At 39.8% G+C, this 12,086-nt stretch overlaps 1 protein-coding gene across 3 annotated transcripts in view; it reads right to left on the bottom strand.

The window, feature by feature from the left end:
- GRB10 (growth factor receptor bound protein 10) overlaps positions 1 to 12,086 on the bottom strand; it is a 278,346-nt gene that overhangs the window by 166,898 nt on the left and 99,362 nt on the right. The window contains exon 4 of one of the 3 annotated variants that reach the window (XM_043971134.1): positions 2,150 to 2,304. The exons of the other annotated variants lie outside the window; for them this stretch is intronic. The gene's annotated coding sequence lies outside the window, so the exon portion shown is untranslated. The remainder of the gene's footprint in view (positions 1 to 2,149; positions 2,305 to 12,086) is intronic. 3 annotated transcript variants of the gene reach the window in all.

Here is a 12,086-nt window from a genome sequence, read left to right on the forward strand (position 1 = left end):
GAGATGGAATAGACTCGAGGCAAAGTAAGATATACAGTTTCAGACACAGCCATTATGGGAATTTGTTTGGTTTTATTACACTCATTACAAGGACTGTGTTTTTATTAGACCCGCACAGTTTAGTTACAGCATAGTAATATTCTATTACATTTGTTTACCACAAATTGTTCTTTTGTATATATTTTTTAAATAGTAATTTTACTGTTTACTGAGAGGCTGTATGGACCAGTGATAAAGTCCCTTAGAGTCTAGCATTCTCTGACTCTATTATGATGACTCAATACTGAACCTGAATTGGCAATCGATTTCTCCATCTCGACCTACAAAACATGCTTTACAAAAAAGTAATTTTGACCAGGGTCATTCATTTCTTCCAACAGCTATTTTATTGTACACCAATATCTATGAATTAAATAATCAATAAGGAAGCCACTGAACTGCTGATTAGAAAACTTGGGCTCTTAAGTTGCTTAAGAGTATTGAAATTTCTCCAAATGCAACTAACTGCAAGGAAGCAAAAAGAGAAAGCATGGTTGCCTCCCTAAACAGAGCTATTCCTTGAACTTGAGGTTATCCGCCAAACTGTAACAAAAATATGCTCTTATCACAATAAATATCTAGCTTCAATTTACCACAAAAAAATATATATATGGTAATTTTTTACTGTTTCAGAGATACAAACATCCACTCTAACACTTCAAGTAAGGCAATCTTTAAATGCTTAACTGATCTATTTATACTTTTCATTGGGAATCAATGAAACCACCAAGATGCGAGAAAATACATTTCAAATACATGAAAAATCTCCTTAGAAAATCAAAACTACTTTTCTTTGAAAGATGAGATGTTTTATGAGATAAGACTTCTATGATGCCTAAGTCTACATTGTTCTTCTCCCCAACAGGCACTGATATGTGTGAAGTAACAGAACAAAAAGAGAGTATCTGTTGAAAGACAGTTTAACAAAGCAAAGGTTTATGTACAATTAAATGACTGCCCAAATGGGAACAGGAGTACCTTTTTTTGGTTTTCCTTCATAAAGATGGGCCAATTGCTAAAGGGGAATTCAATTAGAAATAATAGATGCTTCCAGATGCAGAGTAGCCACCAACTGAGCAGAAGGAGGTAAGCTCCAATAATAAAGAAAAAGAAGTGACTGAGTGTGCTAAGGAATCGGAGATAGCAATGCACTCAAGGAGATGAACTATAATTCTTCAATGGTTGATTAAATTCAACTGGGAAATTAAAATGAGAAAAACTCATTCCTAACATGCAAGGGAACTAAAGGTTTTCTTACCCTAACTACATCCTTTCACCTGAGATCTAATGGTGAAACAATTAGATCATGATACATAGCAGGCAAGCGTCTTGCTTGGGAAACTTCTGAATGTTAACTTTTCTAATCTTGTTTTTGTTATTGTTCATTACTTTTTTTTCAGTTCTGTCCAACCCTTAGTGACCCCATTTGGGGTTTTCTTGGCAAAGACACTAGAGTGGTTTCCTATATCCTTCTCCAATGGATCCAGTAGATCCATTCTCTCAGGCTATCAGAGATCAAGACTTGCTCAAGGTCAAACAGGATAGATCTGAACTCAGGTCTTCCTGACTCCAGGCTCAGTACTCTATCACTGAGCCATCACCTACCTCCAAACTCCTCATTCGAAGACATGAAAATAAAGGTGTTCAGTTCCAGGAATTTACCAAAGTACTTCTTCAATCTTCTTATAATAAATATTAATATCTGACATATTATAGCACTTCACATACTACTTCATTTTTTTCCTCTCACAACACTCTGTGAAATAGCCATTGGGAATGATTGCCCCCTTTTTACAGATGAGACAAAATATGATCAGAGAGTTAAGTAACCCTTGATCTCCATCCCATCAATCCTCACATGGGGACTACTGGAAGGTTGTTGGAGAAGCCAGTTATTGTGTTAATTGAGTTACCTAATCCCAGCTGAACCCCTTGTGACTTCAAATATTTATTATTTGATTTTATCTTCATCCCCCTCCCTCCAAAAGCTACTCTCTCCTCAATTCTAGCAATCAATAAGTATATATTAAACACCTGGTCCCATTCCATCTGTCCCATCTCTCCATTTACATAGCCAACCACCCTAGTTCCAGCCCTCAATACATCTCACCTGGACTACTGCAATAGCATCCTAATTGGTCTCCCTTCTTCCAGTCTGCTCCCCTCTCCAATCCATCCTTCACAGAGCTGCCAAAATAATCTTCCTAAGGCACAGGTTTGACCAGTCACTTCTTTGCTCAACAACTTCAGTAGGCTCCCCAGGGCCTAAAGGATAAAATACAAAATCCTTAGCCTGGCATTTAAGTCTCTCCACAATCTGCTTTTCCATCTACCCTTCCTGTTTATTTATCTGTACTTCATGGACTCTAAATTCAGACAGAACTGTTTGGCTAACTGAATTATGGTTTCCTAACCTCAGACCCCTCCCCAATGATTCCCAGGCCATCCAGACTCTGTCCACTGCCAGTCCCACGCCCCAGCCCTTTGCCTTCCCCCCTTTCCCCTAACTCTAGAAGGATCTGTTTACACTATCTGGATGAAGTGGAAGTCACCAATTACAAGCCAGGCCATAGCCATCAGGTCAATATACTTCTGCCACACCTTCCAGATCCCTAGACAGAGTCATTTGACCTCGTGGTGCATCCAAAGGATCCCTGGGCCTTGCTGCTAACGGCCGTTCTCCGTGACCTCGGATTCTGTCTGTTCTACCCGGCCTTGCAGCTGAACTCTTCTTCATAAACTGCCTTCCTCAATCATGTAGCTCTGGAACTATCTCATTTTTTTTTTATTTGTATATCCAATACTTGAAGTACTTTAAAATTTTTCATTTATTCACCATAATAATACAAAACAATAAAAGCATTTATGTTGTACGTTCTATGTGCCATACCTAGGGTTTTCCCTAGGCTATATTTAGGGTAGAGGGACAAGAAGAAGGGCATCAAGCGCACAATGGTCAAGGCCACAATATCCTCCTCTAATCCCCAAAATAATTGATTCCTAAGGGTGAAGTGGAGCCAGGATAAGGACCTAACTGCTCCTTTGACCCTCCAGAATGTTAACCACTGATGGCTCAACCTGAGTGAACTGTTTCATGTTGTAGACTTCAGTGAAACAAGGACTGCATGAATGCTCAGACTGAAGTGCATGTATTTATGTTGTTTCTGATAAGACTATTCCAAAAATATGAGGCACCAAGATGAAGTTGCTAGGTAACAAAGATGGTGTGACACTAGGGTTTTACTGTCTTCACCTATCACTCTTCATTTTTCTTTTTTTTAATATGCCTTTTTTCCTAATACAAGTTTTTTCCTACTGATGGTGGAATTATCCAAATACTCCTCCAGATGCACTATAATAACTTTATTAAGCCCCCACAACATGTGGTGCCTCATAAATGAAATCCAGAGCCATGCAGAAAGACTGATGTAAACATCCATTCTTGCAAAACAATGTGGATGAAACAAAAGACAGGCTTAGCTTCAGGCAATGACATCAGCAGGTGAATTAATCATTAACTTAGACCATCTTGACAGGTGCTTGAGACAGCCAATGCAGTGATAGATACCAGAGTGGGGAGTATAGATCAAGATGGAATCACACTTGGGAAATTACAAATGGTTTTCTATGATCTCAAATTACTTGTGTATGATTGGAATGACACCATCTACTGGTGAGTTACTGTAGGAAAGCTCCGCCATGAGGAGAAGGCATCTGAGGACAAGCCATGCAGCCAGGTCCTTGGCATCAGAAGTGGAGGCATCAGGAAGTGTCATTTGCTTGCGGGTACTGTCTATCAAACCTACCATGCCATCAACTTGAGGAGCCCCATTTCTGGGAGGAGAACGCACAATAGGAAGCCAAAACTGGCAGAGAGCTTTCTCCTCTTTTAGTGCGAGACATTGGTTTGGTGCAGAGGACTTCAGGTGGAGTTTCGGAAAGCTAGGATTTTCCATGCTATAAGAAATCTGTTCTCAATCTTTCTCTTTCTTTTATTATCTTTTAATAAACCCTTAAATACCTAAACCCGTTTATCTTGATTTTAGCCAGTTTCCCCCAAAAAACTAGGGGAACAGATTAGAACCCACATTTAGAATTGTAAAATACACAGTTACTACTCATCACAAAGGTCCATCTCTTTAATATTATTGTTTCCTGTTTATGCTATGTGTTTGGAATCCTGAACAAGATTCCCCAAAAGAATCTAAATTAGAAGTAGCCACAAAAGAAACAGAAGGATAACTAGTACAAGGCAGTAGCAGCATGTTACCAATGGTTAAAAACCATGAGGGGACCCCATAACACTTCAAGAGGAGGTAGGCTGTTGTGTATCAAGAATGAAAGACAACTATAGGTCAGAGAAGACTTTATGAAAAATGACATGGATTTTTTAAAGGCATCCAATTTAATTTTTTTTAAAGAATGAAAGACAACAAACAAGCCCTGTGATAAAAGAACCCTATAATGGCATTGGATTCCACTTTAGGGGAAAGAAATGAACAATAATATATAGGATGACTAAGGAATGAGAATTATGACACAGAAACACAGCTAATCCATTAAATATAAGAGTTTCCTGGGTTTTTCTTCAGCACAGTTTAATCAGGGCAGTTGGGATTCTTCAAAAACAAAAACAAGTTTTTTATTATTTCTAAATAGTTATTCCCTTTGTTCCCCAATTTTTCCAAAGGTTCCTGGTTCATTCCATGGTCAAGAGATCAGCAATTGGCTTATCTTCACTCCATCTCTGCCTCCTACTTGGCACTCCAGCTATTTCCTAGGGCCCCCAAGTTCCTGATTCATGAAAAGTTCACCATTATCTATGTGCCACTTGGCACTTCCAGCTACTTCCCTGGGCCCTAAACTGATCTATGTAAAGTTCCACCAAGTATTATGCGCCACTGGACCATCAGGGCAGTGAGGTGGTGCGAGCAAGAATAAAGTGCCAGGACTTGATTTAGGAGGACCCAAGGTTCAGATCCCATTCTCAGATACTTACTAGCTGTGTGACCCCTAGCAAGACAATTAACCCTGTTTGCCTCAGTTTCCTCATCTGCAAAATGAGCTGAGAGAAGAAATGTCCAACTACTCCAGTATCTTTGCCAAGAAAACAACAAACGGGGCCACAAAGAGTTGGACACAACTTAAAACAAATGAACCAGTGGGCCCATTGTCATGTATTCTGGCCATCTTCATGCTATACTGCTACACTTTACCCTGCTTTGGACTCAGCAGTCCAGTTCCAGTCCAGAAACTCCCCATCCCTATCAACCTCTTGCTCTGAAAACAGTCTTGTGACTCTGCATCCCACCCCTGTGACTTCCCAGGTTGAACACTTTTCCCAGATCTCACCCCCTTTTGTGTGCTCTCTTCTACTACTGGAATGTATGGAGCTCTTTGAGGATAAGAAAAGAACTAGCTTGTTTTTTTGGCTTTTGTAACTAGCAGTAAGCTCAGTACTAGCACACAGAAAGCACTTAATAAATGCTTTTTATATTTATTTCTGGGGCAGCTAGGTGGCATAGTGGATACAGCACTGGCCCTGGAATCACGAGTACCTGAGTTCAATTGCGGTCTCAGAGCTTGACATTACTAGCTGTGTGACCCTGGGCAAGTCACTTAACCCCAATTGCTCACCAAATAAATAAATTAAATTAATAATAAGCATTTATTTATTCAAGAGTAAAAGAGAAAAATGGAAGAGGGTTTGCTTGAATCATCTTATTTTCTCTCCTTCACACACACACACATACACACACAAGCACACACCCATGCACACACCAATGCACACTCTGTGGCTCGCCTCCTACCCTATTTGACCATGGCAGGAATGGATATTACTTACCATTCACTATCAAATTATTGTACGCATGGGGTAAGGTTGGGAAATGTCAAGACCTATGTGAATACCTAATCTCTTTTACTGTCCCCATGATCCTGTTGTCTTGTTTTGCTTTTTTTTGATTGTTTTGTTTTTGTGTGTGTTTTGGGATTTGTTTTGTTTTTTGGTGGGGCAATGGGGGTTAAGTGACTTGCCCAGGGTCACACAGCTAGTAAGTGGTCAAGTGTCTGAGACCGCATTTGAACTCAGGAACTCCTGAATCCAGGGCCAGTGCTTTATCCACTGTGCCACCCAGCTGCCCCATTGTCTTAAGAAAACTCTCCTCCATCACCAAATTGGGTAACCTTCACACCAAGAGGAAGGAACTAGTCGCTATAACTCTAACGTAATGAGAGCAGTTTTCAAAGGGTGCTACTAATTTAATGTATTAAGTATCATCACAAGATGTGGAACTTGATTAATCTCATTATTTCACCTTAACCTTATATAATTAACTAATTGAAAGAAGTCTGGTTAAAAGAATCTCAGAAAATTTTCACATTCCAAGTGTATTCATTCTAACATAATTATTTCAGTCTCTGAGATTTTCTGATGACAGTTTTGCCATAATTTCTAAGACAGTGGATACTAAATACTTGCAAAGAATGCAGGATACGAGGGAGCTGATCAGAGCATGAGTAATGTTTTGCAGATGCTAGCAGAAGCTTGTCTAAAGGAAGCATGGATTCTCTAACCAGATTTCTGAAGCAATAAAAATGCTTGATATTCAACATGTCCAAAACTGAATACCATCCCCCCGAATCTCTGCCTTTTCAATTTCCCTATATCATTTGATTGGCACTGACATCCTCCCAGTCTCCCAGCCTTGTTCCTTCACAGTCAAGAGTGATTCTTCCCCTCTCCTATACCTCCCATTTCCAATGTCCTGTTGATCCCACTGATGATAGCTCTCTTTTATCTGTCTACTCACCATCACCATTTCAGTTCAAGCTTTCTTCACTTCTCACCTAGACTTTGGCCCTCTAACAGACCCATCTGCCTCTAGTCTTTCCCCTCTACAATCTGTCACACAGCTGCCAAAATAATGGAGCAGGTTTTATAAGTCAGATAAGGATATCGTCAGAGAGATGTATGATCAGGAAAGGAGTTGTAACCAGACACATAGTGAGAGCAAGGGAAAACAACTAGTGGACAACCACTGAGTTCTCCCCAATATTCACATACTATCAGGTGATCTGGAATAGAGGGACCAAACCCAGGGCCCAGAATGCCTGACTCTCAGAGGGGCTCAACAGATTAAAATATAATTAGGAAGCATTTAACAGAATTAACAAAAACACAGTATGAAATAGATAGTTATTTTGTGGTTTTTTTCAAGTCAACGTGTGGCCTGCTGGTTTAGCCCTCTGTTCCTATATGACACCATTGATCCAAAGGAAGGCCTCTAATAGATTGGTCGGACCCTCCTTTGTAAGATTTACAGAGAAATAAAGGCAAGAGTAGGACGAGATGTGAAGGAATGGACAGGTTGCTATCTATACCACACAACAATGCAATCATCAACCCATCATGGTAACAATGAAATTAAAAATCATTATAATAAAAATACCTTATTTGTTGTCTTCAGACTTTTAAAAGTGCTTTACTTGCAATAAACAGTAAGGCCATTATTTCAGGTTCATTTATTTATTTGTTCAGGACACATTTATTAAGTCTACTGTGTTCAAACCCCTAACTAGGTCTAGGAAGAGACAGTGTATTTAGAAAATAAGCAACTTCTGCCTTCATGGGGCACTTGTTTGTTGGTCTAATAGAGAGTTGAGACACAAAGACCTTTTTCTGCACTAGAGACGTACAAATTATGTGGCCCATAGAAGTTACGGGAGTGTCACAGTCAAGTCTCAAACCAAGGTTGTCCATTTTCAAGGTGCCATCATCAAGTTGCAGTGATCTTTCCATTACATAACGCTACCTCCCTGAAGGAAGTATTTATTGATGAGGAAAAAAGGTTTTAGAAGCAGCTTGAATTTCTTCCTTGAACTTCCAGGATTTGTAAATAGATTTCTAGAGTTTCAGGCCTTCTAGCACCCATACTATACAGATGTGTGAGAGACCTCCATCTCAAGGCACTTCTTCATGATGACCCTCCCTGGATCCTTCCTATGAGAGATTGAGCATTCCCTCCTCTGAAATTCCTAGTGGTTTCTACCTCCTTTAGGCACTCATTCCATTCTCTTTTGTATTCTAGCTATATCTGTACTCCTCTACTAGCCTGTAACCTCCTTAAGGGCATGCATCTTTGAATATTCCTCTCTGTCCCCAGCACAGCTATTGGCACATAGCAAACTAAATGAATGAAGTAATTGATTAGGGAAAGATACTAGGGTTTAGGGTGATGTCATTTTCTTATGGGAGCAGGCTGAGTTCTTCCTCATTTCTGGGGTCTGCTGAGCAGTAAGAAGGAAGGTGGCTAAGTGTCACAGGGACAGAGCCAGGAAAACAGGGTAAACTAGAAGAGGAAAAACTGGCTCCACAGCTTCACCCCCAACTATGGTCTCACCTTTGGCTACTTGCTCCCATCTTGAGACTGAGTCCTTCCTATCATATCCAGAAAAAGGGCCGAGCTTTAAGATATGTTTCAAAGGGTAAGGCACTTTTAGCACTCACACATGAGACAGGTGAGCCATCAGTTACATACAACAGTTCATAGAAAGGAAAACCTTTTCCTGAAGTAAAATAAAAACTCAAGCTGGCATTTAAAGCCCTCCACAATCTGGTCCCCACCTGCTTACCCAGTCTTATTTCAAAGTGGCTTGCTAGCGATTCACTGTAGGCTACATTCTATCTCTCACATCTGTGCCTTTGCATTTACTCACATTCATAACCTGGGAATTATCCTCTCCTTCAGCTCACATATACAAACAGTCCCCAAATCTTAATGTTTCTACCTTCACACCTCTTGTACTGGACTCTCACTTCCTTTCACTCACAGCTACCACCTCAGTTAAAACCTCATCATCTCTCACCTACTTGGCTGTAACAGTTTCTTAAGCAGTCCCCCTGCCTCAAGACTCAACCCACCCCAATCCATCATCCACATAGATGACACAGTGATTGTCCTTAAGCACAGATTTAACCATGTGATTCCCCTATTCGACCAATCCCAGTGGCATTCCATTGTCTCTAGGATAAATTAGCTTTGATTGGCTTTTTGTTTTGTTTTTTGTTTGTTTTTGCAGGGCAATGAGGGTTAAGTGACTTGCCCAGGGTCACACAACTAGTCAAGTGTTTGAAGCCATATTTGAACTCAAGTCCTCCTGAACCCAGGGCTAGTGTGCCACCTAGCTGCCCCCCACCCCCCTCCATTGGCTTTTAAAGTCTCGATTCAAACTATCATGACAGCCTTATTGGATATCTATACTCTGCAAATAAAGACAAACTTGCTTTCTCTCCCTTCCTCATTCGTCATACTTCATCTCCCATCACCAACTACCTAGAGTTCTCATTCTAGCAAAAGCAAAGAATCTAAAACATTCATCATTTGCCATTCTGCCAATTTCACATATCAAAAGGTGTCATCCGTTACAGGCTGAATTGTCACTCTCAATTCCAATTCTAACAGCCAAGGAAGTGGTCACCAAGTGTAAAAGAAGTAATTTTTAGATGGATTGTATAGTAGCTACAGAGAGGCATACTCAGCATAATCCAACAAGATGTTAGTTGTATCATGAGTATTCAAATACCAGATGACAAAATCTTCTACTTCACACTTGTAAATGAATTTGAATTTTATAATCAAAGCAATGGTATTTGGGCAGCTAGGGTGGTGCAGTGGATAAAGCACCGGCCCTGGATTCAAGGAGAGCTGAGTTCAAATCTAACCTCAGACACTTGACACTTACTAACTGTGTGGCTCTGGCAAGTCACTTAACCCCAATTGTCTCACACACACGCACAAGAAGTATGTACATACACACACGGTGGCTCAAAAGCCTTATATAACTGCAGTAATACTTTTGGGACAGTGTGTGTGTGTGTGTGTGTGTTGTGGTGTGTGTACATACACACATGATATAGTATCTACTCATTTTCAGAAATAGGCTTACTTATTTACCATATTGAGTCTTTCTACCTACTTTGTTGATCTAGATGAAAATTTCAGGGCAATTTCCAGAGTTGTGAATGTTATGTTTCCATCAACCACACTGTGCTTCCCTTTATTTCAAATATAGATCTTTAGTAGTAGAGAGACCTTGTGGTACAGTGAAAAGAACACTGGCTTTGAAACAAAAGACCCAACTCAGTTCCCACCTCCATTCCTTACTAACTGGGTGGCCCTGGGCAGGTCATTCATTCAGCCACTCTTGGCCCAATTTCATCAACTGTAAAATGAGGAAGCTGATGACCTCTCTGGCCCCTTCTGGCTCTTAATCTGTGATCCTATGAAATCCATTAGCATGAGAAAGAGAGACAGAAGATATAGGTAGAGGCAGTGTGGCAGAATAGCTAACATCAGTGCTAGGATAGACATTCTCTGGAACTCAGATGACATGGGACCTTACTGGAAATATAGTCAAAATGACTAAAATTTAAATAGGAGGAAAAACTCAATTTCAGCAGTAATAATGGAGTACTTAGAATATTTCCTTTTTCCTTAAGGATCAATTTTAGGAGAAACCCACTTAAGTTGATATGACATCCTGTCAACCTTATCTGCTATAATTTCAAGTCCTTTTTTTTTCTTTTTCTCTTCACAAAAAAGTGCCAACATTGCTTTTTTTAGCATCTCCCTAAACTGTACATAAGTATCTACTGTGCTCTGGGGAAACTGCCAGTGTGACGTTATTTACTGTATGACTAATATTCAGTAATGAAGCATAAATGGACAACTATTTACTTGTGTTAATCACCAAAGAGCTTTCCGAAAGCTGTGGCCTCAGAGCACAAGAGCCCCAATTTCCACACACAGCTCCCCATACTATTTGCCAAAAATCTGCTCCCAAAGAGGCAAATGTGCAATCCTCAAATGAAAGCCAGCAAATGAAAGTCACAAGTCATTATTTGCCTAAAACGTTCTTTCAAAAAATGTTTTCAAATTGCTTCCCAGTTAAAGGGACTTGTACATTCCATTTAAAGTCTTTCCATAAACAAGCCTAATACTCAAATGTTAAGTGTCTGAAAATTATTGAAATACTTTTAATACTTTCAAGACAAGCCATTATAACTTAGGAAATTAAGAAGAGAAGTTTCATGCTTCTATTACTTTCTCTTCTTAGGAAATAAGACTTTGGTACATTCTTCCTTTTTCTAAGTAATGACAAGGTTTTCTTCTGCTGGTGCGTCTTTTTTTTTCTTTTTCTTTTTGTTCTTTGGCCAAAAGAAAATGCCTTGATCTTCATCCATCAAAATTTATTTCCTACTTAAGACATTTCATTTTTTTCTCTGACAGCCAGATGTATACATAGAGTGGGGTGCCGTACTGTTTCATACTTCTGTAATTAACTGAAATTTTTATAGTACCAAACCCCAGAAAGGACAGCAAGTTTATTATCCAGCATGGTCCAGAACAGATGAACTGACTCTTCTTGCTACTAGAATTAGCATGGATATGATACACAGAGAAGACATTTTCAAAGAACTAAAATCTAAGATACAACTAAAATTATATACATAATTAGCAGTTATATAGTATTTTAAGTGTCTACAATGGGGCAGCTAGGTGGTGTAATGGATAGAGTACTGGCCCTGAAGTTGGGAGGACCTGAGTTCAAATGTGACCTTAGATACTTACTAGCTGTGTGACAGTGGGCAGGTCATTGACCCCATTGCTTTAAATATCTGGGGCCATTGTCAGCCGTCCTGGTATCTATCTTGCCACTGGACCCAGAAGGCTCTGGAGGAGAGAGTGAGGTTGGTGACTTTGCACAGCCCTCCCTCACTTCAATTCAGTGCAAGTCATGGCATCACCCCAATGTCACGGATATCTTCAAGAACAAAGGACATACAATGACAAAAAGTGTCTAAAAACTATTTGACAAAAATTACCTCCTCTGAACTTCACAAGAGCCTGCATAGAAGGTGCTCGTATTATCTCCATTTTATACATGAAGATACTGAAGGTGAGAAAGGTTAAGTGACTTGTCCAGGGTCACATGACTATTAAGTGTCAGAGGCTGGATTTGAACTCAGGCCTTCCTTATTCCAG

This window comes from Dromiciops gliroides, chromosome 1, assembly GCF_019393635.1.
Source record: "Dromiciops gliroides isolate mDroGli1 chromosome 1, mDroGli1.pri, whole genome shotgun sequence".
NCBI classification, from domain to species: Eukaryota; Metazoa; Chordata; class Mammalia; order Microbiotheria; family Microbiotheriidae; genus Dromiciops; species Dromiciops gliroides.